Below are 19,243 nucleotides of genomic sequence, written 5' to 3' on the forward strand. Positions count from 1 at the left end.
CCAAGATAAAATTTATTGTCAAAATTAAAAAATAATTATATTTCGTAAATACACATAAAAATAACAATATATATTTCAACTAGTCATATTATTTTTTCAATTTAAATAGCTCTAAATAAAAAAAATCAAACTGTATCATTATTATATTATATACATATAGGAATTTTATCCAAATATTTTGCTTATAATCCCATGTACTACCAATTTAATATGGACATTGAACTGGTCTGCAAATTGTACTTTGAGATTTTACCTCGAGATCTCCAATTTGGTCTATAAAGAACTTGACATCTCCATAAGTATATTGGTTTATCGAGATCTCTAATACTCCATTGTAAATTTGAGTTGTAGAGGTCTTTGAGTTCTCTATAAGAGAATTTGGCTTATCGAGATCTCTAGTCTTCATATCTTCACTTTGACTTATCGATATCTCTTAGTTCTCTAGTGGATTATTGAGTTATCGATAACTCAGAGTTATCGACAAGTCAAATAACTCAGAGTTCTCTAGTCAAATTTGACTTGTCGATAACTCATAGTTCTCTAGTGAATTTTGTCTTATCGATATCTTTAAGTTCTCTAGTGGAATTTGACTTATCGATAACTCAGAGTTCTCTAATGAACGTTGACTTGTCGATAACTCTGAGTTCTCTAGTGAGGAAATGACTTGTCGATATCTCCAATCTTCATGTCTTCAATTTGGCTTGTCGATATCTCTGAGTTCTCTAATAGCTTTCCTGAATTCTCGATAAGTCATTTGGAGTTCTTAAATGACTTCTCTATAACACTAAATCTGTGACTTATAGAGATCTTGACTTAGAACATTTTTCCCGAAACAGATTAATTCAACTCCAAGCTTCTTCATAATTCTTCTGAGGCATGATCTTCTTGATCTTCTTCCAGATAAAATTCTTAGGCTTGATGCTGTTTAAAGAAAAAAGACTCCAGTCTGCTCTTTGACATTTTTACAGACTTTAATGTTACAAATACAAACTGCAAACTTAAATTACAATACAAGTTACTTAGGGTTGTCAATTTAACTTAGTCTTGTTAAAGTACAGGCATGTCTTGCACAACAATCTCCCCCAATTTGTGAGAAGATTGTTTCACACAAATTCATGCCTGTTAACAAGACTAACCCTAAGTTTTGATGGAAGTTATGATAAAAACATAAAAATTGACAAAATTACAACTTTTATACATCAGAAGATTTACAGAGTCTAAGTGGTTATAAGCATCAGGTAAAAACTGTTTTTGCTTCTGTTTCTTCTCTAAGGATATCCCTTAACTGAACAAGAATTTCAAGTTCTTCTACACTAGGTGTCCCACTTAGAGCTTCTACTAGTTTGATCCTGGCTTCCTTTGGATAACCACTATCTAGTAAATTAATTCTAAATCTTGAGAATTGGCCAGCTTTGATGTTGAAAAACTTTCCATCTTTTGAAATTCTGTTCATTCCTTTAGCCTTGAAATCTTCTGATCTTTTCATAAACATTTCAATCTCTTCATCATATTTTCTTTTTCTTTCCTCATATTCAGCCTCATTTCTTTTTCTTCTTTCTTCCCTTTCAAACAACCACTCAGCCAAAACTGATCTTCATGCTCTTGTAGCAGTATCTTTGTCCTTTAGCAAGCTTATCACTCTCTTGATTTCTCTGGGAGAGAGAGAATCCATCAAAGTAAAACCAAGGAAAGTGAAGGACCCATCTTCATAATAAATTTTGACTTCTTTTAAGGATACAACCCAAACTCTAACTATTTCTTCAGCTAATTTTTGAAAGTAATCTTCATCTGAGATGCACCAATTCAAGGGTAGAAATTCATTTTGTTTGAAACAATTCCAGAGAGACCTTTCAGTGACTTCTACTTTTTCTGTAGGCTTGACTTTTCTAGGTTTATTCCCAACAGACTTGAAATTGATTTTGAGTGAAGGCTTGTCTAAAGGTAAGGTAGTGATTTTCTTGAGACAGGTTTGGTTTAAGGTTATTGGTGTTTTAAGAAAAGAATTAGCAGTTTGTCTGTATATGTTAGATATATTTGTGATGTCATGTCTAATAATGATTTGTATTTAGTTTTCAGATGTTAACTAACAGGACAAATCAGGACTTAACTAGAAGCCAGTACTTATACTGAAGTCAGAGCTTAAGATATCAGAACTTAAGTTATCAGAACTTAAGTTATCAGAACTTAAGATATCAGAAGATATTTATCAGGAGATAATATCAGGACTTAAGAAGACGTTCAGATAAGGAAGGTGGTTGATTGAAGGAAAGAAGATTAAGGCAAACACAAGAAGAGATATGCATGGAGAAGAATTCTATGAAGAATAGAATATTTGGAAGAAAAGATAACTAGTTGATATATTAGGATGCAGACTTATGTTAGATATCAATTAGAATATTATCTTGTAACTATGTGTCTATATAAACACAGCATAGGGTTTATACTATAAGTGTTATCTTAATCGAGAATATTATTCATTGTAACCCTAGCAGCTCTCGTGATATTTGTTCATCACTAAGAGAGAACAGTTCCATTGTAATACCGTTTCATTAATAAGATTATTCCGTGTTTCATACTTGTGTTCTTAATTCGATTTGATTGTACTAGACATTGTATTCAACCCCCTTATACAGTGTGTGTGACCTAACAAGTGGTATCGGAACAGTCTGTTAACACATATACAGTAAAGATCCAAAACAATCATGTCTGAAGAAGAGAAAACTCCAACCAAGCCCACCAAAACTGAAGAAACCCCAAAGACTCAAATGCATAATCGATATGAGACTATTAGGGTTCCCATACTGAAACCTTCGGAGTATCCCATATGGAAAGTGAGGATGACTATGTTTCTGGAAGCTACAAAACCAGAATACCTTGACAGAATTAATGAAGGACCACATAAGCCAACCAAGCTCTCTGTTGTAGTTGCAGATCAGCCAGCACATATTGTACCAAAGGAGAAAAGTAAATATACAGCTGAAGATATCTCATCTATTTCCAAGGATGCAAAGGTAAGGCATTTGCTGCATAGTGCCATTGATAATGTCATGTCAAACAGGGTAATTAACTACAAGACTGCAAAAGAGATATGGGATATCTTGGAGACAAGATGCCAGGGACCTGATTCAATTAAGAAGAACAGGAGGACTATACTCACTCAAGAGTATGAGCACTTTGACTCAAAACCTGATGAGTCATTAACTTGTTTATATGACAGATTTGTCAAACTTTTGAATGATCTGTCACTGGTGGATAAGGAATATGATCTTGAAGATACTAATCTTAAATTCCTTTTAGCTCTTCCTGAAAGTTGGGATTTGAAGGCAACTACTATAAGAGACAACTATGCTCTTGTTGAAACTAATCTTGATGAAATTTATGGTATGCTCAAAACTCATGAACTTGAGATGGATCAAAGAAGCAAGAGGCATGGGAGAAAGTCAAGAACAGTTGTTCTTAAGGCTGAGGAGGAATCCCCCAAAGTGGCTGTCTCAAAGAAAGGCAAAGGAAAGGCTCTCATCACAAAGTCTAATACTGAGTCAACAAGTTCTGATAGTGATGAGGATTCAGATTCTGAAAGTCTATCTGAGATGGATGCTGTAACTGATAAGTGGCATTTTATACCACTTAGAACGTCTTAAAATAGCTTAAATTGGTGTCTTGAAATCAAGTATTTTGTGTATTTAATGCGTTTTTCTAGTGTTTGTGCATTTTAGGGTAATAGTTGCATTTCGGAGGAGTAATCATCAAGAATAAGCCTTGGCATGTGTTCAGCATTGTGAGAGGAAAGAAAGGGGCAGATTACAGCGAAGAAACAGAGCAAACTCAGGAATTTTCCAGTAGGGTCCTGAGCGCCCGCTCAGCTATGCTGAGCGGCCGCGCAGGGTCGGAAAAAAATATAAATTGTTTTAAGACTTCTACTTCTGTTTGGCTTCCAACTTCTATGTAATCTGAGTTTTATAGGACTATTATATAAGTAGATTTAGAGACGTTTTCACAAGGTTGGATTGTTGTATTAAGCAAGGAGCGAAGGAGATAAGGAAGAAGACCGTTTTAGCACACCGCAACGAAGAGGAAGCATATTTTCTTGTGATTCTTTATTTCGTTATAACGTTGGATGCTAGTTTTCTTTCCTTTGAACCTATTTACTCTTGTGACGTACTCTGGTTTAATATAATTAGTTTAGTTATTATTCTCTTGTGTTTATTTATCATGTTTTCATATGAACCCATGATGACGATAAGTGCTATCATGGGCTAATCGTGATCATGGGGTCGTAACGGATTTACTATGTAATTCCTTAGTTAGTTGTTTAATACCTTAGTGAGTGATGATTGTATGATATCTAGTATTGGTTGTGCGTATTCGTCTTATGTGCGTTGCGAACATATAAGATAGGGTGTTAATCTCTTGTGAAGCGATGGTGGATCTCGAGATTTAGAACTTGCCATGCTAGCATAGGTTCATGTATGATGTTGCATGATTAGTGGGTAACTCTAACCGTTTTATTCGCCCTGTGTAATCAAAAGGAATAACTTGTGCTTAAATCGTTATGTTATCAATTTCTGTAGACATATAGGGACTCAACATAATTGATGCCTATTTAACTTCTATCTTAATTATGGATGTTTGATAGAATGGTATTAGTACAATGAAAGTTGGCTTTTATCAGTTTCGTGTTATTCAATTAATATCATCACTGTTGCATGCTAAGGGTAATAATAATGACTATTGAAGGAAGTAGTAATGAAGTTGTGATCTCATGAGTGTTTTAATATTGTTAATTCGAAGCGTTAATTAAGTGGTTAATTTTAGTAGTTAATTGTAGTTAATATTTAGTTAACAATTCTAAGTGTTAGTCTCTTAACATTGAGAAGTAATCATACATTGGTGAGTGAGTTTAATTGAACAATAATTAGTCTGAGTCTCTGTGGGAACGAACTAGAAAGTATTCTATATTACTTGCGAACGTGTATACTTGCGTGTATTATTAGCGCGTGTTTTCACCCTAACAAGTTTTTGGCGCCGCTGCCGGGGACTCCACGTATTTGTTTAGTTTATGTACTTACCATCATTGGTCGTTAGGACTCAGTGATTAAGACGTATTTGTTATTATTTCTGGTTGTGTTTCAGGTACTTTAGCGAGCGTTTATGAAAACTCGTTCTCGTACTCACAAGAGGACTTTAGATACAGCTGAAAATACAGACGAAGTTCTTGATATTCCGGAGAAGATAGATTTTGAAGATTCGGATTCAGGAAGTGAGCAGAAAGAGCCAGTAATCATGGGTGATCGTATTGTTCAGGCCAATCCAGCTCTTATGGACTTTTCTCGGCCTAAAATTGATGACATTCAGTCAAGCATTCTTCATCCGGCTATTCAAGCTAACACATTTGAAATCAAGCCGAGCACTATTTAGATGGTGCATAATTCTGTTTCTTTTGGAGGAGCTGCGACTGAAGACCCCAACATGCACATAAGGAATTTTGTCGAGATCTGCAGTACTTTCAAGTATAATGGTGTGACTGATGAAACTATCAAGCTGAGGCTTTCCCATTCTCACTGAGGGACAAATCTAAGGACTGGTTACATTCTGAACCAGCTGGGTCCATCACTACTTGGCAAGATCTTGCGCAAAAGTTTCTGGTGAAGTTTTATCCGATGGCAAACACTGCTGCTATGCGGAGTGCTCTTACTCAGTTTGCGCAGCAACCTACAGAATCTATGTGCGAAGCTTGGGAAAGCTACAAGGAAATGTTGAGAAAGTGTCCACATCATGGAATGCCCGATTGGATGGTGATCACTGGTTTCTATAATGGTTTGGGGGCCCAATCTCGGCCCATGCTCGATGCAACAGCTGGAGGCGCCTTGTGGGCCAAAAGCTATATTGAGGCTTATAATCTTATCGAGACTATGGCTGCAAATGAGCATCAAAACCCAACTCAGAGGATGATGCCTGGGAAGGTAGCAGGTATTCTGGAAGTCGATGCAGCCACCGCTATTGCAGCGCAGCTCCAAGCGCTGTCTATGAAGGTCGATTCTCTAGCTACCTATGGAGTCAATCAAATAGCTATGGTCTGTGAGCTTTGTGCAGGTTCTCATGCTACAGATCAGTGTTCTCTCGTCAACGAATCTGTTCAGTATGTGAACAATTATCAGCGACAACAGCAGCCTGTGCCAGCTACGTATCATCCTAACAACAGAAATCATCCAAATTTCAGCTGGGGTAATAATCAGAATGCTATTCAGCCACCATATCAGCAAGGTGTGAGTAAACAGTTCAATCCACCTGGATTCTAGCAACCGCAGCAATATGCTCAAAGGCAATCATATCCTCAACAGGGAAGTGCAGCTGTACCTACTAGTGCTGATTTTGAGGAACTTAAGCTGTTATGCAAGAGTCAGGCGGTTTCTATCAAGACCTTGGAAAATCAAATAGGTCAAATAGCTAATGCAGTGCTCAATCGTCAACCTGGAACACTTCCCAGTGACACGGAAGTACCTGGCAGGAAGGAAGCTAAAGAGCAAGTCAAGGCTATTACCTTAAGGTCTGGGAAAGTTGCGGATGCTGAAAAGGCAAAAGAAGGAGAAGCTGAAGTTAGAGATGAAGAAGTTAAGCAAAAGGAGAAAGCAGAGGAACCAAGGAAGACTACTGTTGAACACACTCTGCCTGAGGGTAATACAGGGGAGAAACAGCTCTATCCTCCACCACCTTTCCCTAAGAGATTGCAGCAACAAAAGCTGGATAAGTAGTTCAGTAAGTTTCTGGAGGTGTTCAAGAAACTTCACATCAATATACCTTTCGCTGAGGCTCTAGAGCAAATGCCTAGTTATGCGAAGTTTATGAAGAGTATTCTTTCAAGGAAGGTGAAACTGGATGACCTTGAGACCGTTGCTCTAACGGAAGAATGCAGCGCTATACTGCAGCAAAAGTTACCTCTAAAGCTTAAAGATCCAGGTAGCTTCACCATTCCTTGCACCATTGGCAAGTTGTCGTTTGACAAGTGCCTTTGTGATTTGGGAGCAAGCATCAATCTGATGCCGTTGTCGATCTTTAAAAAGTCGAATTTTCCTGACCCAAAACCCACCTACATGTGTCTACAATTGGCTGATCGTTCTATTACTTACCCAAGGGGCATCGTGGGGGATGTGCTAGTCAAGGTGGATAAGCTCTTCTTTCCTGCAGACTTTGTTATTCTAGATTTCGAGGAAGATAAGAAGATTCCCATAATCTTGGGAAGACCTTTCTTGACTACTGGCCGTACCTTGATAGATGTGCAGAAAGGTGAACTTACTATGCGGGTGCAGGATCAGGATGTGACCTTCAATGTATTCAAAGCAATGAAATTCCCTACAGAAGATGAGGAGTGCTTAAAAGTGGATGTGATTGATTATGCGGTTACTTCGGAACTCGATCATATGCTAATGTCTGATGCATTAGAAAAGGCCTTAGTGGGGGATTTTGACAGTGATGATGAAGATGGCAATGAGTAATTACAATATCTGAATGCTTCTCCCTGGAGGCGAAAGCTGGACATGCCGTTTGAATCTCTTGGTACTTCTGACCTCAAGAATGCTGAAGGAAAGCTCAAACCATCAATAGAGGAAGCACCTACCTTGGAGCTCAAGCCATTACCTGAACACTTGAGGTATGCTTTATTAGGTGATGCATCTACTTTACCTGTTATTATTGCATCTGACCTTTCAGGTAGTGAGGAAGACAAGCTCTTAAGGATTTTGAGAGAATTCAAATCAACTATTGGATGGACCATAGCAGACATCAAAGGGATCAACCCTTCATATTGTATGCATAAGATTCTGCTAGAGGAGGGTAGTAAGTCAACTGTTGAGCAGCAGCGCAGACTTAATCCTATCATGAAGGAGGTGGTGAAGAAAGAAATTCTGAAATGGCTGGATGCAGGCATCATTTATTCTATTTCTGACAGTTCTTGGGTGAGCCCCGTACAATGTGTGCCTAAGAAAGAAGGTAACACTGTGGTAGCAAATGAGAAGAATGAGCTCATCCCCACTCGAACAGTTACGGGATGGAGAGTATGCATGGATTACCGAAAGTTGAACAAGGCCACGAGGAAGGATCACTTCCCTCTTTCATTTATTGATCAGATGCTTGACAGGTTGGCTGGTCATGAGTATTATTGTCTTCTGGATGGCTACTCAGGGTATAATCAAATTTGTATTGCACCAGAGGATCAAGAAAAGACTACCTTCACTTGTCCATTTGGCACGTTTGCTTTTCGCAGAGTTTCGTTTAGGTTATGTGGCGCACCGGCCACTTTTCAGAGATGTATGATGGCTATATTCTCTGACATGATTGGAAATAATGTTGAGGTGTTCATGGACGACTTCTTCGTCTTTGGACATTCGTATGATGAATGTTTGAATAATCTTCGTGTCGTGCTCAAAAGGTGTGTGGAAACTAATTTGGTGCTCAATTGGAAAAAATGTCATTTTATGGTGCGTGAAGGCATTATTCTTGGGCATAAGGTCTCTAGCAAGGGTCTTGAGGTGGATAAAGCCAAGGTGGGAGTCATTGAAAATCTTCCACCACCTATTTCTGTGAAAGGAATCCGTAGTTTTCTTGGTCATACGGGTTTTTATCGGCGGTTCATCAAGGACTTTTCAAAGATATCTAAGCCGTTGTGCAACTTGCTTGAAAAAGATGTTCCTTTCAAATTTGATGATGAATGTTTGACGACATTCGAGACTCTGAAGAAGAGTTTAATCAATGCGCTAGTTATTACAGCACCAGATTGGACAGAGCCTTTTGAGATGTTGTGTGATGCAAGTGATTATGCGGTAGGTGCAGTTCTTGGGCAGTGCAAGAATAATCTCTTTCATGTGGTCTACTATGCTAGTAAGACCTTAAATGGGGCCCAAATGAACTACACCACTACTGAGAAGGAGCTCTTGGCTATAGTCTATGGTTTTGAGAAATTTCGATCTTATTTGCTTGGGACAAAAGTGACAGTATTCACTGATCATGCGGCCATTCGCTATTTGGTTTCCAAGAAGGATTCGAAGCCGAGACTCATTCGTTGGGTGCTCTTACTTCAGGAATTTGAGTTAGAGATCAAGGATCGAAAAGGTACGGAGAATCAAGTAGCTGACCATCTCTCTAGATTGGAGAATCCCGAGTCTACTTCACAGGATAAGACATTGATCAATGAATCTTTTTCGGATGAGCAGTTGTTCGCAGTTCAGGAGGAAGAGCCATGGTTTGCAGATATTGTAAACTATCTTGTCAGCAATATAATGCCTCCTAATTTGATCTCAGCTCAAAAGAAGAAGTTTCTGCAAGAGGTGAAGTGGTATATGTGGGATGAACCATATTTTTTAGACAGGGAGCTGACCAGATCATCAGGAGATGTATCTCGTTCTGTGAGACGGAGGGGATATTATGAGACTGCCACTCCACAGTTTATGGTGGACACTATGGTGGTGAGAAGACGATAGCTCATATTCTGCAAGCAGGTTTTTTCTGGCCTACTTTGTTTAAGGATTCTCATCAGTCTGTTTTAAGGTGTGATCGTTGCCAAAGAGTGGGAAATTTGACGAGAAAGGATGTGATGCCGTTAAATGTGATGCTTGAAGTCGAGGTCTTTGATGTTTGGGGAATCGATTTCATGGGGCCTTTTGTCTCGTCCTGCAATAATCAGTACATCTTGCTGGCAGTCGATTATGTCTCAAAATGGGTAGAAGTCAAAGCCCTACCGACAAATGATGCAAAGGCAGTGTTAAATTTTCTTCATAAACAGATTTTCACAAGGTTTGGAACGCCTCGGGTAATCATAAGTGATGAAGGGTCGTATTTCTGCAACCGTAAATTCACTTCTATGATGCAGCATTATAATGTGAATCATCGAGCTGCTACTGCCTATCATCCACAAACAAATGGTCAAGCGGAAGTGTCTAACAGAGAGATCAAGCGCATTCTATAAAAGGTTGTTTGTCCATCAAGGAAGGATTGGTCTTTAAAGCTCGATGAAGCTGTTTGGGCTTACCGAACAGCATACAAAACTCCACTTGGTATGTCCCCGTTTCAACTGGTGTATGGTAAGGGATGTCATTTACCTGCGGAGCTTGAGCATAAGGCTTATTGGGCGTTGAAAAAGTTGAACCTGGATCTAGATGCAGCTGGAAAGAAACGAATGCTTCAGCTTAATGAACTTGATGAATTTCGACTTCAAGCGTTCGAGAATAACAAAATGTACAAGGAAAAGGTGAAGAGGTGGCACGATAGGAAGCTACATCCTAAGTTATTCATGCCGGGGCAACAAGTTCTGTTATTCAACTCTCGTCTCTGACTTTTTCCTGGAAAGTTGAAATCAAGGTGGTCTGGGCCTTTTATTGTCAAAACTGTGTTTCCACATGGAGCGGTGGAGATTTTTGAGAATGATCCGGACCAAGCATTCAAGGTTAATGGTCAGCGTTTGAAGCACTACTATGGGGACACGGCAAACCGAGAAGTGGTTAGTGCCGTTTTATTGTCAACTTGAGGAAGGTACGCAAAGTCAAGCTAATGACGAAAAAGAAGCGCCGCGTGGGAGGCAACCCATGATTTGCTGTTACAGGAACCCTTAGAAGTTAATAACCTATCCAAAACCACAAAAAAATTAGAAAAACCGGGCTCGAATGAAAGTTGGCTTTTATCAGTTTTGTGTTATTCGATTAATTTCATCACTGTTGCATTCTAAGGGTAATAATAATGACTATTGAAGGAAGTAGTAATGAAGTTGTGATCTCATGAGTATTTTAATATTGTTAATTCGAAGCGTTAATTAAGTGGTTAATTTTAGTAGTTAATTGTAGTTAATACTTAGTTAACAATTCTAAGTGTTAGTGTCTTAACATTGACAAGTAATCATACATTGGTGAGTGAGTTTAATTGAACAATAATTAGTCCGAGTCTCTGTGGGAAGGAACTAGAAAGTATTCTATATTACTTGTGAACGCGTATACTTGCGTGTATTATTAGCGCGTGTTTTCGCCCTAACAGTAACACCCCCAAATCCAGGATCGGGGATCCGGGTTGTCACGAGTTCCATTTCCCTTAATAACACTCAATCTTTATAAACAACCAACTACTGCGTACTGTGACCCCACAATATACACACACACCACAAGTTATAGTCTCAGAGATGAATACCAATAATAACACAAGTCATTTTATTCCACAATTATAAACCATTACACCTTAAAAGGGTTTCTGAATAAATTTACATATTCTTTGCCATTATTACAATTCATAATATACATAAGTATGGTACATCAACAGTTGAAAACCTAGCCTATTGGTAGTTCCCACCTCAGCTACAGTGGCATCAACGCCTACAGGAAACTGCGGAACGTTTCCTATCCGCTCACAAATTGGGAGCTTGGTCCTGTTCATCTTGTCTATCTATTGTTGTGTGATGAAAGAAGAAGCAAGGGTGAGCAACAAGCCCACCGAAATAATATGCATAATAATTAACAATATATGAGCATTCTCATAGTACTTATGAAAGTCTTGGTCAAGTAAAAAATGAACCAAGTTTGATATCTTAACGCGACCAAGTCGCAAAATAATCAGTATATATGTATATATACTTTTCAAAATCTTTGAAATCCTCTTCCATGCATAATATACACAGAGTTCTAGTCTATAACTGTATAAAAATATCGTTGCAAGGTGATCTCATATATCTAACCTTGTCTCAACATTTTTCTGAAAATCTTTGTCATACATAAGATAATCATTAACCAGATATAAGTTGAAAGGATAAAGTTACAAGATACTCTAATATACTTATATCTTTTCTGAATACTACTTGAACTACCACCATTCAAGGTATAATTAGTTTCAAAAGTTCATCACACAGATGATACTACAAGATAAGACCTGAATAGATTCAACCTTTGAAATATTATTGAATGAAATGAAGTTACGAGATACTTCATTAAGTCTCGATATATATTCATACAGATATCTCTCATACATTTCCTGAAAACCTCTGTCATGTAAAGTATGAACAGAGTTGTAATATTCAATGAATTTGGAAAGAAAAGAATTTTGGCATAAACCCGATATCTTGCTGATCACGCAAAGATACCAATAAGTAACTTTTTCTACTAGTAGATGGATGAATCCCCCACCGGTCATCACCCTGGCCTCATTCGGACCTTGTGCTGGACCGCCACCCGGCCTCTTACGCGTTGATGGGCTGCCACCTAGCCACTTACACTTTGATAGACCGTACCCCGGCCTGTCGCTTATGCCAACTCAATTAGATGGACTTACTTCCCGAACGTTGTGTAAGTAATCAATTCATTTATCAAAACAGCAACCTTGTTGCGAATATAAAATATACCACAGAGCCGGATCCCTCAGATTTTGAGCGAGTATTTAAATCCTCTTTGAAAGGAGGATCTTAAATATAAAAATGAGTTTTGGGATCCGCCCTAACTTTTAAAAATTATTTTGAAGACTCGAAAATATTTTTAAGAATGTTTGGAGTAATGCTGATTTAATAAAATAAATCAGTCCCAATATATTAGAAAATATCTGAATATTATTATTTAAATAATATTCTCATAAAAAATAATCTTTACAAAAATAATTGAAGTAGAAGTTCTAAAACTCATACTTGAAATATATATTAAATAACTAAAGATATACTTATACGAAAGTACGATATTTATTTGAATAATCGAAAATAAGTATGATTATCGAAACATTATTCTTTAATAACATAAAGAATATTATTTAATAAAATAAGCGGAGTCATAAGTCCTCGAATGAATATTCAAAATAATATTCATTAAATAAAATAAAGTTATCGAATAAACCTTATTCGATTAATAGTTTTGAAAACTATATCTATATATATATAAATATATATATATATATAATATACTCGGGAACATCGACTCCCGGTTTAGAAAATGTTCACCTTTGGGTCCCCTATACTAAGGGTATACGCAACTACTGCTTATCTCTAGCATAGGTATTATGCAACTTATAAGAATTTGAATCAACAATTAAATATCAAGATTACGAAACAGGCATGCATATATACCATATCAGCATGCTCCAATATATCACAAAATTTGCTAATAACAATCATGCACTTATCGCAAGATAATACATATACATATATACATCACAACAACAGTATAACGGGTAGAAAACTTGCCTGAGCGACTGGGGGTGATAAAAGGCCTGGGACGAGTCTGGTAACCTATAAACATCATATAAGTTGGAATTAAACCAAAGTCGCTTAAGAATCTATACTTTAACCCATTAGACTCTAACGTTCGCTTTTGCGCTTAACGATTCATTTAAATCGCTCAGGTACCCTCAGCTCCACCATTTTTAATAAATTAACCATTAAGAATTTTAAGGCGATTCTTTCGTGAGTCCCCTACCAACTGCCTAAACCACTTTAAATAATTGTTTCATACTCCAATTAGGCATTTAAGGGCCTTAACAAAGGTTTCAAAGTAAGGTGAGGGGTAATGGTTCGTTCGCGAAACGCCGTTACTTAAAACGGTCGTTTCTCCTAAACCGTACATCAGATTCAAGCGAACCACATATCAAAACGAAGCTCGCAATATGAACTATCTAATAATGGCAATGTTCCAAACCTAACAGTGAGTTCACGGGTCCTGATGTTAAGAACAAAAGCAGTCTAAGGTAAATCGGGTATTACGACGGCTATGCTTACGCGATTACCAAATTTATACCACTCCAAATCAATCCACAATCAACCCACAATCATTAATTCAACCAAAGTCCATCCATAATTTACTACAACAGCCCCAATATCTCAAGATTTCCAATTTATACTACTCTCAATCATGAACTAAAAGCTATACTTAAGTTCATTAACCAATAATCAAGATTTACAACTTCAAACTTATTACAATTCCAACCACACTCTAAGTATACAAGAATCATGCTTCTCATGAACCATATCAATCATAAAAACTCTAAATATACAAAAGTAGGGCTAGGGTATGAGATTATACCTTCCTTGGTGAGTAAAAGTAACTAAGGAGCTTGGAATCACCCTTGAAAATCCTTACCAAAGCTATATCTAAACAAAACACAAGATCAAAATCTTTAAGATCTTGAAAACACTATTCACCCTCTTCTTCCATGAATTATTGGAAGAGATTGTGAAGGAAATGGAAGCTTAGATTCATAGGATAGCTATATCTATGCTTAAGGAACCTTTGATAATTACCTCACAAATTATCAAAGCTTGGAACTTGAATTTGGATTTTTTTCTTCTTGGAAAAGAGAATAAGCCGAGAGCTTCTTGTTTGGAAAATAAAAAGTCAACTTGTGTTTTTGTGTTATGAATTGTTTTTGGCTTGGTTGCTTCCTTTTGTTGTTAATTAAACTATTACCATGGTAAAAATTGTGTGGCTTACAATCAATCAACAAATCCTTCCCATTTTGTCATGCTTATATCATTCACTTAAGTCATCTTCCCACACTTGTCTTCTTCTTGTTGGTGTGATGACATCATCATCCACTAACCTCTTTGATTAACTCCTAATTACTTGGCTAATGATAGCTGATCTGTTATAGGGTTCGCTTAACTTTCGTTCTCGTTTATTGTTTGAGGGATCATACCCGGGATCTCATTACTTAGGTTCCCTTAAACCTTTCTCAATATTTTATATTCCTTTCATGATCCTCTCTTATAATCCTTGAATTAAAATCATTTTAATCATGTTACCTTATACTTAATTCTTTCTGTATCTTGTGGGTTTTCGGGAAAAATCAAAGTGTTCGAATTTGGATTATGATGATCTTTACATACACTTATATACCATATAGAGTACTAATAAGATCTCAGAATATCAATAAAAGAACTCCTACAAAGTGTGGCATGAAAAGTTTTCTTATTCAGCATAATCAGCAAAATCACTATTCATAAGGGTTACAAAAAGTCTAAAATTTTTGGGGTTATTACAGTCTCCCCTCCTTAAAAGGATTCCGTCCCGGAATCAGATAGAAAACAAATGGGGGTACTTTTCTAGCATTGCGCTCTTCTAGTTCCCAAGTTGATTCTTCCACATTATGATTCTGCCATAGCACTCTAACTAGCATGATCACTTTGTTCCGAAGCACCTGCTCCTTCTTATCCATAATCTTCACTGGTTTCTCCACGTAAGTTATGTCAGGTTACCTGTCTATGCGCTCCTATGCCCCTATTTGTCTGGCATCCAGATTACACTTCCTTCACATTGATATGTGGAACACGTTATGAACTTGTTACAGGTTCGTGGGTAGGGCTGGCTCATATGCTAACTTCCCAATACGTCTTAATATCTCCAAGGGTCTAATAAATCGTGGACTTAGCTTTCCTTTCTTTCCGAACCTCATCAATCCTTTCCAAGGGAATACCTATAACAACACTAGGTCCCCTACTTCCTATTTCTTGTCCTTTTGTGTTAAATCAACATACTTCTTATGTCCATCTTGGGCTACTACCAGCCGTCTTTTGATTAGATATATTGTATCCTTGGTCCTTTGGACCGCTGCTAGTACGAGCATCTTGCGCCCTACAACTTCATCCTAACATAAGGGAGATCGACATTGTCTTTCCTCAAGGATCTCATAAGGCGACATCTCGATACCTGGCATACGATCTATTATCGTGAGAATACTCAATCCGCGTTAAGTGATCATTCCAAATTCTTTCAAGTCTATTGCACAGACTCTCATCATAGCTTCTAGCATTATAGCTTTTGCTTCTCAATACCCACTCTTTTCCCGTTCATAATCGTTACTATCTTCCATACAGAATACTATTCTAGATATACCTTTTCTCGCTAGAGTTTTATAACCTTTTAATAAATGCGTCAACCTTAGTATCATGAATGCATTTCCATTCCGAATACCACCATACTTGGTACCACTTCATCTCTAGCTGCCTCCATCTTCGAAAGCTTGGTCCTTCATGTAGAAGTAAAGGAATTTATTGAGAGATCACTATGATCATGAACACTTGTTCTATTGCATAGTTAGTACAGAAGGTGGCCAGCCTTTAGTACTTGACAGGCAATTAAACAACATATGGTATCCTACTAGGCTTCTATCACACAGATAGATAGTCATTCGGCAATACCTCCCCTTCTGGAAGGGTTGTTCCTCTCAGCTTATACAAAATGAAAAGGAGAGAAAAGAATGAATTGAAAAGAATTGTATATGAAAAAAATACTGCCACAAATATCTGGCTTGGAATCTACCTCTGAAATATAGAGGTTTGTCATAGGAGAACAAAACATATGTGTATATATATCAACATCAAGTATTATAACATCGCAATTCATGTGCCTAAATATTTACTATTTCGTCCATCATCCTATAGACCCATGCTCTCGCTCGAGCTTATAAACAATCACCGTTGAAACTTCCTCGACAGCGAAAATCGAATCTGGGATTTCATTCTAGACATCATCGTTACTAGAATTCTATGCTTGCACTGAAACCTTCCTCGTATAGTAATACGACTCTCTATTCATAAGAAGGAATAAATATTCAATAGGTAGATAATCGACTTAATTAGTCTATCAATGATAACTTATACATCACCATGACCCGATTAGTGGTACTCAATCTCAACATCCATTCTAATACAACTCTTACGGTTGTAATCGACTCATTACTCGCAGAATCATTGCTGCATTACTATGGTCCATCGATGACCTACTATAGTCATTCGCTTTTGGAAACTTAATATCTAATCATACGGAGTCCATATCTGCCGTATCAAAATCTTTTAAGGAGTTAACATAATCACCATTCATGATATATGAAGAACACTCCAGATCCTGACGTACATTCGTGACATGAAGTAGATAACATTGCAGAAGAGTTTCAATAAAAGCAACGATAGCAGGTTAATACCATTATTAACCATATGTCTTTATTAGGAAACATGAAGCTCAAAGGTTCATTTAGTCCTCCTGTAACATGGTCCTGACTTATCTCAAGATAGTACCTTCTAAGATAGATATCCTACTCACGGCGTTTACATGAATTAAATCTTTACCAATCTACTATTACAATTGTGTATCGTACAATCATCAGAAGGAATGTCAATCTTTCACAGCATAATACAACCTTCACAGCTTTAACCATCATCACTGTATTCCTCTGGCACGAGCGGCTATAATTGCTCTCTTACACTTAGAGTGTCGGCCACCTCATTGGCCTTTCCTATTAGTAATATTTCCTTACAATCAATGTCTTTTGAACGATCTCCAACTAAATTTTCTTCCTCATTTCCAATCACCGCCTGTGTGAAAATGCTCTTCCTTAAGCTTTGGTGAGAAAGAAAAAAAAATATCACCATTTTTCCATAAGTTATTGCCTTAGTCTTTAGATGTGAACATTGTCACGACTGACTCTCGATCATACTTAGGACGTCTCTTATCTTAGGTCCTTCTTGTTTTCACCAATCTCGACCCTCATTGGGTCGATCTGTACTTTCTTATGGTTCAACACGTGCCCCACCTGGTATTATTATAATTACGTCATATTTCCTTTATCAAAATTTCTATTCTTGAGAACTTTGAATATTACCTTTCTGCTTATAAAACCTCTAAGGTTATCCTTAAATCCTTCATCATGTACACCATAGGTACAGGGCATATCAAGATACCATTTACTAATACTAGAATCATTGTCTATAGAGTTCTGAAAAATTTCTCCACTGATCCTTAAAGGTTGTTGTTACCTTAATCCTTTCCAATTCATACTGTCAAAACTCATACTATCCCTATTAAGGGTGAAATGCCAACTTTTATGCATTCCCCTAGGATTCATTTTAAGTTACCGAGATTCTATCCTCGATTCCACCTTTAAAAAGGTACATGCATCCTTCCATGGATAAATCAAGTCATATATCCTTGATAGATTATCTTATTTAATCATTCTCATCTCGATAGTCTATACCAAATTTCACAATAGCATCCTTATTCAAAATAAGGTCAATCAATATGGCCTCCAAAAGATAACAACGGTTATCCGCTTTTCTTGCCTGATTTAGTAATGATAACAGGGATGTTCTAGAAGATATTGGTCATGTTCAACGTGAACCTTTTAGTTCTAACTACTCATTTACCTCTTTATTTATCTCAACAGTCATCTTAATATTGGGATATCTTTTATACCTGGCGTCTCCTTTTCTAGGTATCAAGTCACATGTCTTCCATACACTTCACATTCTTGAAGGTCACTTCCTTCATCCAATTTCCTAATTTCTTGCTTTCATGTCTCCTCAGTCCATCTGTGTTTCCTTATTAATCAATCGATCTATCTCAAAGTTTCCTCGAATCCTCCCAACTTACAGGGGATAAACTATATGTATCTCTTATGCCTTCAACCATCAACTTTAACTCATGGTGAATCACCCTCATCCTGACGATTACATACTTTTCTATTTCTATTGCTACGAGTCTTTAGGGTTTTCTCATACCCAACTCCCTTATCATTCCTCAAACTCTATTGTCTTTATTTTCCTTTCCACTTCTGTTTCTTTTTATTTTCTTTTCTATTACAATCATTTTACGAACCCACTAATCATTGACTTCAAATATCACGTCGTTCTGGGATTCTTGTCATCAGAACGAATCTTGACAACTTTTACAACTTAGCTTCATAATTCATCATACTCGTCCGCCTTTGTTCTGGCTCTAACGCTTTTACACTATCTCCATAACCTTGGGAATTACTTTCCTGAAAACAATTGACCGAACTTTAATCAGTTTTTTCTAACCTCTGGCTCCGTCCCTCTCTTGGTCTTTCACCAGCGGGTGGCCTCTCTCTTAGGAGGGTAAGTGACAAAAACAGTCTTTTGTGATTCGTCAATCATTTAGAATCTCAAATGATTCCTGTATTTCCTTTAGCCAGGCTCTTGCCTCGACTGGGTCAGCTATTTCCTTGGAACTCTGAGAGCGTAGCGACTTAAAGGTCATGAAAGAATTTCCTACCACATTGTTTCCTCAAGGTGGTGGTTGGGAATAAAAGTATAAGTTCTGTTTAGACAGGTCCATGAATTTCCTTATAGGAGTACCATCTCGGGTCTCCTTATCTTGCTCGACTTCTGTTTTTTCAGTATAAAATGTTTCATCCTTCTCCCATAATCAGGGTTATCTTATACGTTAAAATCCTTATTATTTTTTCATTATATTATGGGTTCTTTCTTTCTTGATGGCGACCTCCC

Source organism: Apium graveolens, chromosome 2, assembly GCF_009905375.1.
Source record: "Apium graveolens cultivar Ventura chromosome 2, ASM990537v1, whole genome shotgun sequence".
NCBI lineage: Eukaryota > Viridiplantae > Streptophyta > Magnoliopsida > Apiales > Apiaceae > Apium > Apium graveolens.